Consider the following 9,330-nt stretch of genomic DNA (forward strand, 5'->3'; position numbering starts at 1 on the left):
CCTGACTTATGTCTTGTCACTGGACTCTGATGAATCTGGAGGAGAGAATAAGACTGAAGACTTTGCACACCTCTGTCTCACTTAAAGCCAATTAACTTGGAAGTTCAGATATCACCCTTCTGATGTAATTGAGCTTCTCTGAGAATGAAGGAACAGACAGCAACAAGGACTATATAAGTAGCTTTGGGAGCCATAAACATAGAGAAGGTGATTGAATACATGGGAGTTTCCGGGATCATTAAGTGAAACAATGTAGAGAAGAATAGAGGGACCAAGGGAGAGTCATGTTGGACACCCACAGTTTGGCAACAATTACTGTAGTGAATATACAGAAAAAGAGACCACGGAGAAGACAGATAACTAGGAATGAGGCATGAAGGAATACTGTCATGTGAAATCTAGAGTGAAGGAAATAACAAGGATTAGGTGATGTATCAAATGCTGCAGAAAAGTATAGAAGGATGAAGATTGAGAAAAAGGCATTATATTTGCCAAATAAGAGATTGCTAGTAATGTTGGAGAGAACACTTCAGTTGAATTTTGGAGAGGTAAGAAGAGACTAAAAAGAAAGGAAATGCAAACCCAAGACCTACATGATCACAACTATGAAACACTTATCACAAGAATAAAGACAGATATAACTAATTGGAAAAACATCAATTGCTCATGGCTGGCTTTAGCTAATATAATAAAAATGACAATTTTACCTAATTTAAATAATATACTTAGTGCCATTCCAATCAATTTACCAAAAAATACTTTATACAGCTAGAAAATATAGTAACAAAATTCATTTGAAAGAAAAATTAGTCCGGAATATAAAGGAAATTAATCAAAAGAAATGCTAGGGAAGGTGGACTGGCTGTAACAGATTTTTATCTGTATTATAAAGCAGCAGTCATAAAAGTTACTTTGTATTGTCTGAGGAATAAAGTAGAGGATCAATGGAATGGATTGGGCACACAAGACTCAGCAGTCAATGGCTATAGTAACCTATTGTTTGGTAAACCAATTCACCCCAGTTTTGGGGATAAGAACTCACTATTTGACAAAACTGCTGGGGAAAAATGGAATATAGTATGGCAGAAATTGGTCATAGACCTTTATCTAACACCATATGCCAAAATCAATTCTAAATGGATGCCTGGTCTAGATATAGAAGCTGATACTGTAAGCAATCTCAGAAAGCAAGAAATAGTTTACCTGTCTGATTTGTGGAGAGGAAACGATTGTATTACCAAACAAAAATTAGAGAGAATTATACAATGCAAAATAGATAATTTTGATTACAATAAATTTCAAAGCTGCTATACAAACAAAGCCAATGTAACCCAGATTAATAGGGAAGTTGGAAATTGGGAAAGAATTATTGCAACCTATGTCTCTGATAAAGGACTCATTTCTAAAATATACATAGAAGTGAGTCAAATCTATAAGAATAAAAGTCATTCCCCAATTGATAAATGTTCAAAGCATATTAATTGTCAGTTTTTAGAGGAAGAAATTAAAGATATCTATAAGAATTTGAAAAAGTGCCCTAAATCATTATTGATTAGAGAAATGCAAATCAAAACAACTCTGAGGCATCACATCTCACCAGTCAGACAGGCTAAGATGACAAAACAGGAAAAACAAAACAAATGCTGGAGAGGATGTAGGAAAATTGCAACACTAATGCATGCTTGGTGGTGTTGTGAACTGATCCAACCATTCTGGAGAGCAATCTGGAATTATTCCCAAAGGGCTATGAATAAGTGCATACTCTTTAAGCCAGAAATACCACTACTAGTATTGTATCCCAAATAGATCATAAAAGTGGGAGAGATACCTATATGTACAAAAATATTTATAGCAGCTGTTTTTGTGGTGTCAAAGAATTGGAAATAAAGGGGGTGCCCATCAAGTAGGGAATGGCTGAACAAGTTGTGGTATATGAATGTAATGGAATACTATTGTGCTATAAAAAATAAGGAGCAGTTGGACTTCATATTTACCTGGGGAGGCTTATAGAAACTGATGCTGAGGGAGAAGAGTTGAACCAGTATAAATTTGCACATAATTACAGACACAATGTATGTTTGATGACCAACTTTTTTTTCCGTGTAAAAAACTGCATTCTCTTTTATTCTGCATACTTTAATTTCAGAACAAAATAAACATTAACAGCCCACAATACACAACATCCTACTCCCCAAGATCAGGAGAGGTGGAACAGGGACCCTGTAAGCCCTGCCCTAATACACTGGAAAACAGGAGGGAAAAAAAACCACTAGACATTGGCAGATGGGAGCCAGGCAAGGACAGGGCCCCTAACTGCTGCTGTGGGCAAAGACAGGGAACTATACAGAGGGTGGGGGTCTCATGCAGAGCTTCCTCTAGTCCACCTCCTCCATTCAGGATGCATCTTCATTTCCTTCAAGGGGAGGGATTTCATCAGGAACAGCAGCACTGGGTTCTTCTGCTGTCACCTCATCCTCATCAATGCCAAGACCTAGCTTAATCATGTGGTAAATTCGATTTGAGTGAGTCTGGGGATCTTCAAGGGAGAAACCTGAAGATAGCAGAGCTGTCTCAAAAAGCAGCACTACCAGGTCTTTCACAGCCTTATCGTTCTTGTCAGCCTCAGCCTTCTGCCTGAGAGTCTCCACAATGGGGTGATCTGGGTTTATTTCCAGGTGCTTCTTGGCCATCATGTAACCCATTGTGGAGTTGTCTCTCAATGCCTGGGCCTTTATGATGCGTTCCATGTTGGCCGTTCAGCCATATGTGCTAGTCACAATGCAACAGGGTGAAGACACCAGCCGATTGGAGATTGTCACTTTCTCAACCTTCTTATCCAGAATTTCCTTCATTAGCTTGCACAAGTTCTCAAACTTGGCCTTGCTCTCCTCCATTTTTTTCTTCTCTTCTTCATCCTCTGGAAGTTCTAACCCTTCCTTAGTAACAGAGACAAGGGTCTTCCCATCAAATTCCTTTAGCTGCTGCACACAGTACTCATCAATGGGTTTTGTCATGTATACCACTTCAAAACCACGTTTCCGCACCCGTTCCACAAAAGCAGAGTTGGCCACTTGTTCTTTGTTCTCACCAGTGATATAGTAGATGCATTTCTGGGTTTCCTTCATTCTAGATACATATCCAGACAAGGAAGTCATCTCATCTCCTGACTGAGATGTGTGATGACGTAACAGTTCAGATAGACGGTGCCTGTTGGTTGAGTCCTTATGGATTCCAAGCTTCAGATTTTTCGAAAAGGCCTCATAGAACTTTTTATAGTTTTCTTTGTCTTCTGCCAGTTCAGAGAAGAGCTCTAGACACTTCTTGACAATGTTCTTACGTATGACCTTCAAGATCTTACTCTGCTGCAGCATCTCTCTGGAAATGTTGAGGGGCAGATCCTCAGAGTCTACCACACCTCAGATAAAATTAAGATACTCAAGAATTAGCTCATCACAACTGTCCATGATGAACACACTCCGTACATACAGCTTAATGTTGTTCTTCTTCTTCTTGTTTTCAAAGAGATCAAAAGGAGCCCAGTGGGGGATGAAGAGCAGAGCTTTGAATTCCAGCTGACCTTCCACAGAGAAATGTTTTACTGCCAACTGATCTTCCCAATCATTGGTGAGGCTCTTATAAAACTCGCCATATTCCTCTTGGCTGATGTCATCAGGGTTACGTGTCCAGATGGGTTTAGTCTTGTTCAGCTCTTCCTGATCAATGTATTTCTCCTTGATCTTCTTGGTTTTCTTCTTCTTGTCCTTGCCTTCATCTTCTTCATCAGATCCTACATCTTCAATCTTGGGTTTCTCCTCATCTTTGGCTGGTTCTTCCTCTTCTTTCTCTTTGTCTTCCTCTGTCTCATCATCACTGATTTCCTTCTCTCGTTCTTTCTCCAGATAAAGTGTGATGGGATAGCCAATGAATTGAGAGTGCTTCCTCACAACCTCCTTGACCCTCCTCTCTTCCAGATACTCTGTCTGGTCTTCTTTCAGATGTAAGATCACCTTGGTGCCCCTACCAATAGGCTCATCATGGTCAGCAAGGACTGTGAAAGAGCCACCAGCAGAAGACTCCCAGGCATACTGTTCATCATCATTGTGCTTGGTGATGACAACTACTTTCTCTGCCACCAAGTAAGCAGAATAGAAACCCACACCAAACTGACCAATCATGGAGATGTCTGCTCCAGCCTTCAAAGCCTCCATGAAAGCCTTGGTGCCAGACTTGGCAATGATCCCCAAGTTATTGATCAAATCAGCTTTTGTCATGACAATGCCAGTATCCACCAAAGTCAGAGTACGCTCCTGAGGGTTGGGGATGATGTCAATCTTTAGTTCTTTACCACTGTCCAATTTGGAAGGATCTGTCAAACTCTCATAATGGATCTTGTCCAAGGCATCAGATGCATTGGAAATGATGTCTCGAAGGAAGATTTCCTTATTGGAATAGAAGGTGTTGATGATCAAGGACATAAACTGGGCAATCTCTGCCTGGAAGGCAAAGGTCTCCACCTCCTCCTCTCCATGCTGTACTTCCTCAGGCATCTTGAGTGGTTGTGGATAAGAAGGCCGGTTGAGCGAAGTGCAGAGTCCAGCGGCACCGAAGACAAGGTACCGTGAGGAGCTTGGCACAAGAGAAGCTTGATGACCAACTTTGATAGACTGGACTCTTCTCAACAATGCATGTTATAAGTCAACCCCAAAAGACTCATGATGGAGAGAGATGTCTACATTCAGAGAAAGAACTAGAAAGAACTGTGTTTAATCCAGATTGAAGCAAACTACCTAATCTTTTTCTTTTTCTTGTATTATTTTGTTTCCTCTTTCCAATTCTTCATTCCACCTGATACAGTCCTTCTTTATAACCTGACTAATGTCTAATGTGATAGTATTTGCAGATCATATACTTGATTGCATGGCATCATGTGGGGGGGGTAGCGGGAGGGAGGGAAGGAAAATTTGAAACTCAAGCAATTGTGGATCTGAATCTTGTAAATTAAAGTAAACAAACAACTTAATAAAGACCAAAACATTAAAAAGAAAAAAAAGCAAAGAAAGAAAGGAAATGGAGCTACCTATTGTAGACTGCCTTTGGACTCTCCAGCCACAAAAGGAAATAGGGGTATTTAATGACAGCTAGTGTCGATGCTTGCAAATACTTGATCACTGTCTTCTTCACTCTCTCCATTTTGATATTCTCTTCTTTATAGGATTTTGGTATGTAACTTTCTCCTGCTTCTCCTACCTAGTTGACCATTCCTTCACTGTATATTTTGCTGGATCCTTTTCTATATCATAACTGGTAACTGTTGGTGTCACTCAGGGTTCTGCCATAAATCCTCTACTGTTCTCTATCAATGCTACATCATTGGGGGATCTCAACTGGCTTTCATGTATTTAATTACCATAAATCTCTATACTGACAATTCTTAAAACTCCATATTCCACCTTAATCTGTCTGTTGACTTTCAATGTCACATTTTCAACTGCTTTTCAGATATCTCAGAATGAATGTCCAGGGAACTTCTTAAAAACAATATGTCCAATATAGAACACATTATCTTTCCCTTTAATTGTCCCCTCCAACACACACACACACACACACACACACACAGACACACACACACTCCCCATTCTTATTACTGTAGAGGGCATTACTAGCCTCTCAGTCTTTCAGGTTTGAAATCAAGGAGTTATTCTCGACTCCTTACCATTTCTCAACTACCATAACAAACTACTTGCCGAAACTGTCTAGTTCACTTTTGCAATATTTCTTAAATATGCCCCTTTCTCTCCTCTGACACAGATGTTGCTCTAGTACAGGCTGTCATAACCTCACACATGGATAATTCCATAGAATGCTGTTGAATTTGCCTGCCTCAAGTCTCTCCCCATTCTAATCCATCCTCCATTCAGCCATTAAAATGATTTTCCCAAAATGTGGTCTAATTGGGTGACCCCCCCCCTACACTCCAAAGACATGCAATAAACTCTAATAGCTCCCTATCATTTTCAAGAACTTGTACCAAATCTTCTGTTTGGCCACCAAAGACCTCCTGCGGTGTCCATAATTTCCCTGAACAGGGATATTCTTTGTCTTTCCCATCCAAACTTTTGGGCAAGTTCGAAACTGAAGAAAAAAAAAAAACAGGCACTCCATGATAATTCTAAGAGAAGTGCAATCATCATATAAGTTACTTAAAATTGAGGCAGAAAGACGAATCCCTGTAAAATATTTAATAATCTTCAGTCTGGGGCAGCAGTCAGATGATTCACTGAACCCCCACAAGCCCCCCAACCTGAAAACCCCCATGGTAAACATAGAAATCAACAAAGAGAAGATAAATGATAGAGAATCATCACATGTCATCACAGTTTAGCTAAGCTTTTGATTTACTGCTTAGTACTATGCTTGACTCCAGAAATCATGACAATCCAGGCCAATGATATTGGGTAGATGTCCAGACAACCAAAGTCTTATACTTATCACAGTAGCTTTGTTATGGCTTTAACCTATCAGGAACCCACATTCCACCCATGAAAGCTCCCCAAACATTCCTCCTGAATATCTTCCACAAGGTATCTGGGCCAGCTGTATACTGAGGGTTTTAGAGTCTTTTGGGATATAGCTAGAAAGGATGCCCCCATTTGTAAGCATAAACTGCCTAAAAACACAAGTAGGAAATCACTGTAAGAACATTGAGCTTGACCAATCATAGCAAAAACCATAGCAAGAATATTCAAAGTCATGGGATAATTTTAGAGAGGAAGTTTGTATGACATCAAGATAACTAAGTTAACTTGGTATTCAGATATAGTGAAACAAACAAAAACAAGTAGTACAATAATGAACATCAATCCACTCCCAATGTCTATTTGATCAGAAAAATTCTTCTTGGAATATTGAGGTTTCATATAGTTGTCTGGTCTCTGGTCTCTCAAATTTCTCGGGGCAATCTGGAAAATGTCTTGTCCTTAAGGGCAATTTTTCAATAGAATTGTTTTTTTTTTTTTTTTCTGGCTACATGTTACTTGTAGAGACTCTTCACATGTTCCTGCTAAAACCTCATATAATACAGAACTCAATACAATTTGGCACAACCTCTCAAAATTTCCTTCTCCAATAGCACTTTCGTGCTGTGAAAGCCACTTAGAGTTCAGATCATATTAACAATAGAACTATAAGGGGGCACCAAACTAGGAACCCATAGTTCACTTGAAACTTCAGAAATTTTAAGTCTTTATATGTCCCATTAGAATCATTTACATTTGACATACAGAATTATCTTATCTTGTTATTTTTTTCAAAATTTTCTACTCTGATTCCAATTCCTTTAGGAGGATCAGATGCTACCGTGTTTCCCCGATAATAAGACCTATCCTGAAAATAAGCCCTCCCCTTACTGTGTAAGATTCCTCTAAAATAAGCCCTCCCCCGAAAATAAGCCCTACTGAGATTGCTACTGTAGTGAAGGTGCTACACGCTACATTACGGTACCCTCTGTATGCACCGTCCCCCCCCCCCGTGAAACGCACGCTGTGCTCCGAGCTGCATCCAATCAGAGCTGCAGCAGTGAGCGCATCATCCTGTTCTTCCCCAGTGATTTGCTTGCTGGCACCATTGAGAGCAGTGCTGTGGAGGAGAGCTGAGGCAGGACAACATAAGCCCTCCCCTGAAAATAAGCCCTCTGGTGTTTTTCTTTCCAAAAAAAATTAATAAGACAGTGTCTTATTATCTGGGAAACACGGTATTGAGGATTCAATCCTATACATGAAAGCATAAGTTACATCACTTTTGCAAGTAGATGTTTTCCAACCGCAGATTCAATGGTTACACAAATGAATTTACTTTTAAGAGGCTGACCATTTCAATTATAATAAAAAAAAAATTGGGAGGACGTATAAGTAATTAATTTGAAAAACAGTGAATACAGCAAAATCCCAGCTGCCCCTGCAGGTAACGGGAAAGCGTCCAACATTGTGGGCAGACTCGGCCCATTCCTGAAGGAGGCCTGGGTCAAGGAGCCAGTGCTGACCACATCCTTCGCCATGGGCACCCTGGTGCTGCTTGTGCTCCCCCTGAGCTCCTACACACAGTACGCCGGCATGATCAACCACGCGACCCCCTACAACTACCCGGTTCCCACCTGAGATGACGGCAACATGCCTGAAGTGTCCAGCCACCCCCAAGATGCCCAGGGGCCGTCCCTCCAGTGGCTGAAGAACCTGTGAACCTCCCCTTCACACCCCCCTCCCCCCAATAAACGTGCGGAAGGCTCCAGGGGCTGCAGAGGCACAGAAAAAAAAAAACAGTGAATATTTAATGAGTTATTTATAATAAAACAAGCTTATACTGTGGTAGATGAAGTACAAACAGGTGTTTTTTTTTTTCCAATTGGTATCAAACATGAATGTGTGTGTATGTAATATAACAGGCAGATGACTAGAGTAAGTAGTAATTTTCCAAGTTGTTTAGCATATAGAATGACTACACATTCAGTTTGAAAATGGAAAAATCATACATACCCACATTTAGCTTATGTCTTCTATTGACTACTTGCTCATATTATAGAAATCGCTATAGAAAGAAAAAGAACAGATACGGTTATACCAGCATCAAACTGATCTTTAATGACTCAACACATATAGTGCTGGATAAAATATACTTCGCACTGTTTCACTTCACATAAAAGTCACAGTTGACAGCCAAACATAAAGTTACAATTCCGCCTTACAGCCAGACTCTGGAATAGTGAAATGGAAAACTTTCTTGTTTAAAAGGAACACAATGGGGAAACTGAGATAAAGAGATCCTTCCTTAGACTAGGCCAAAGTTCATCTTCTCAGCTTTCTCCCAGATACAAACCTCTACCTGCAACAGATCACGGCCAATTCCCTCTGAGTAATTTTTGGCATTTCTCTAGAATGTTGGATTACTGACTTAATCATCCATCAGAAATATGCCTCAATTCAAACCTCAAACCAAAATCAGTTAAAATCTCAAGGGTTTTTACCTCAAATTCCAAGTTTAATCCATAACAACTTAGAACTGGATATGGTTGTTTCTCATCTCATGGACTTACAATGATTAATAAAATTTCACAAGGACTCAAACATATACAAAAGAGTTCACCTAACGTGCTTCACTTATTTTTTTTCTTTCTTCTCAAGTTTAAATGTGTCCTGATCTAAAGATCAATCATTAGAAATAATGTCAATATTGTATATAAACTTCAAATCTTCAGCAATCCAAGTTCATTATTTAGGAACTCCATAACCCAAACAACCTCATTTTCCAAAGGTGATGATCTTTACCCACACAGATGAT

General features: G+C 39.8%; 2 pseudogenes; one reads left to right on the plus strand and one right to left on the minus strand.

The window, feature by feature from the left end:
- Positions 1-2,375: 2,375 nt before the first annotated feature.
- LOC138168455 (heat shock protein HSP 90-beta pseudogene) lies at positions 2,376-4,638 on the minus strand (annotated as a pseudogene).
- A 1,791-nt stretch (positions 4,639-6,429) lies between these two features.
- On the plus strand, positions 6,430-8,234 carry LOC138171188 (NADH dehydrogenase [ubiquinone] 1 alpha subcomplex subunit 3 pseudogene; annotated as a pseudogene).
- Positions 8,235-9,330: the final 1,096 nt, after the last annotated feature.

This window comes from Petaurus breviceps, unplaced genomic scaffold (genome assembly GCF_028583685.1).
Source record: "Petaurus breviceps papuanus isolate PSGF00001 unplaced genomic scaffold, PetGlider_PUasm1.0 126, whole genome shotgun sequence".
Lineage (NCBI taxonomy): Eukaryota > Metazoa > Chordata > Mammalia > Diprotodontia > Petauridae > Petaurus > Petaurus breviceps.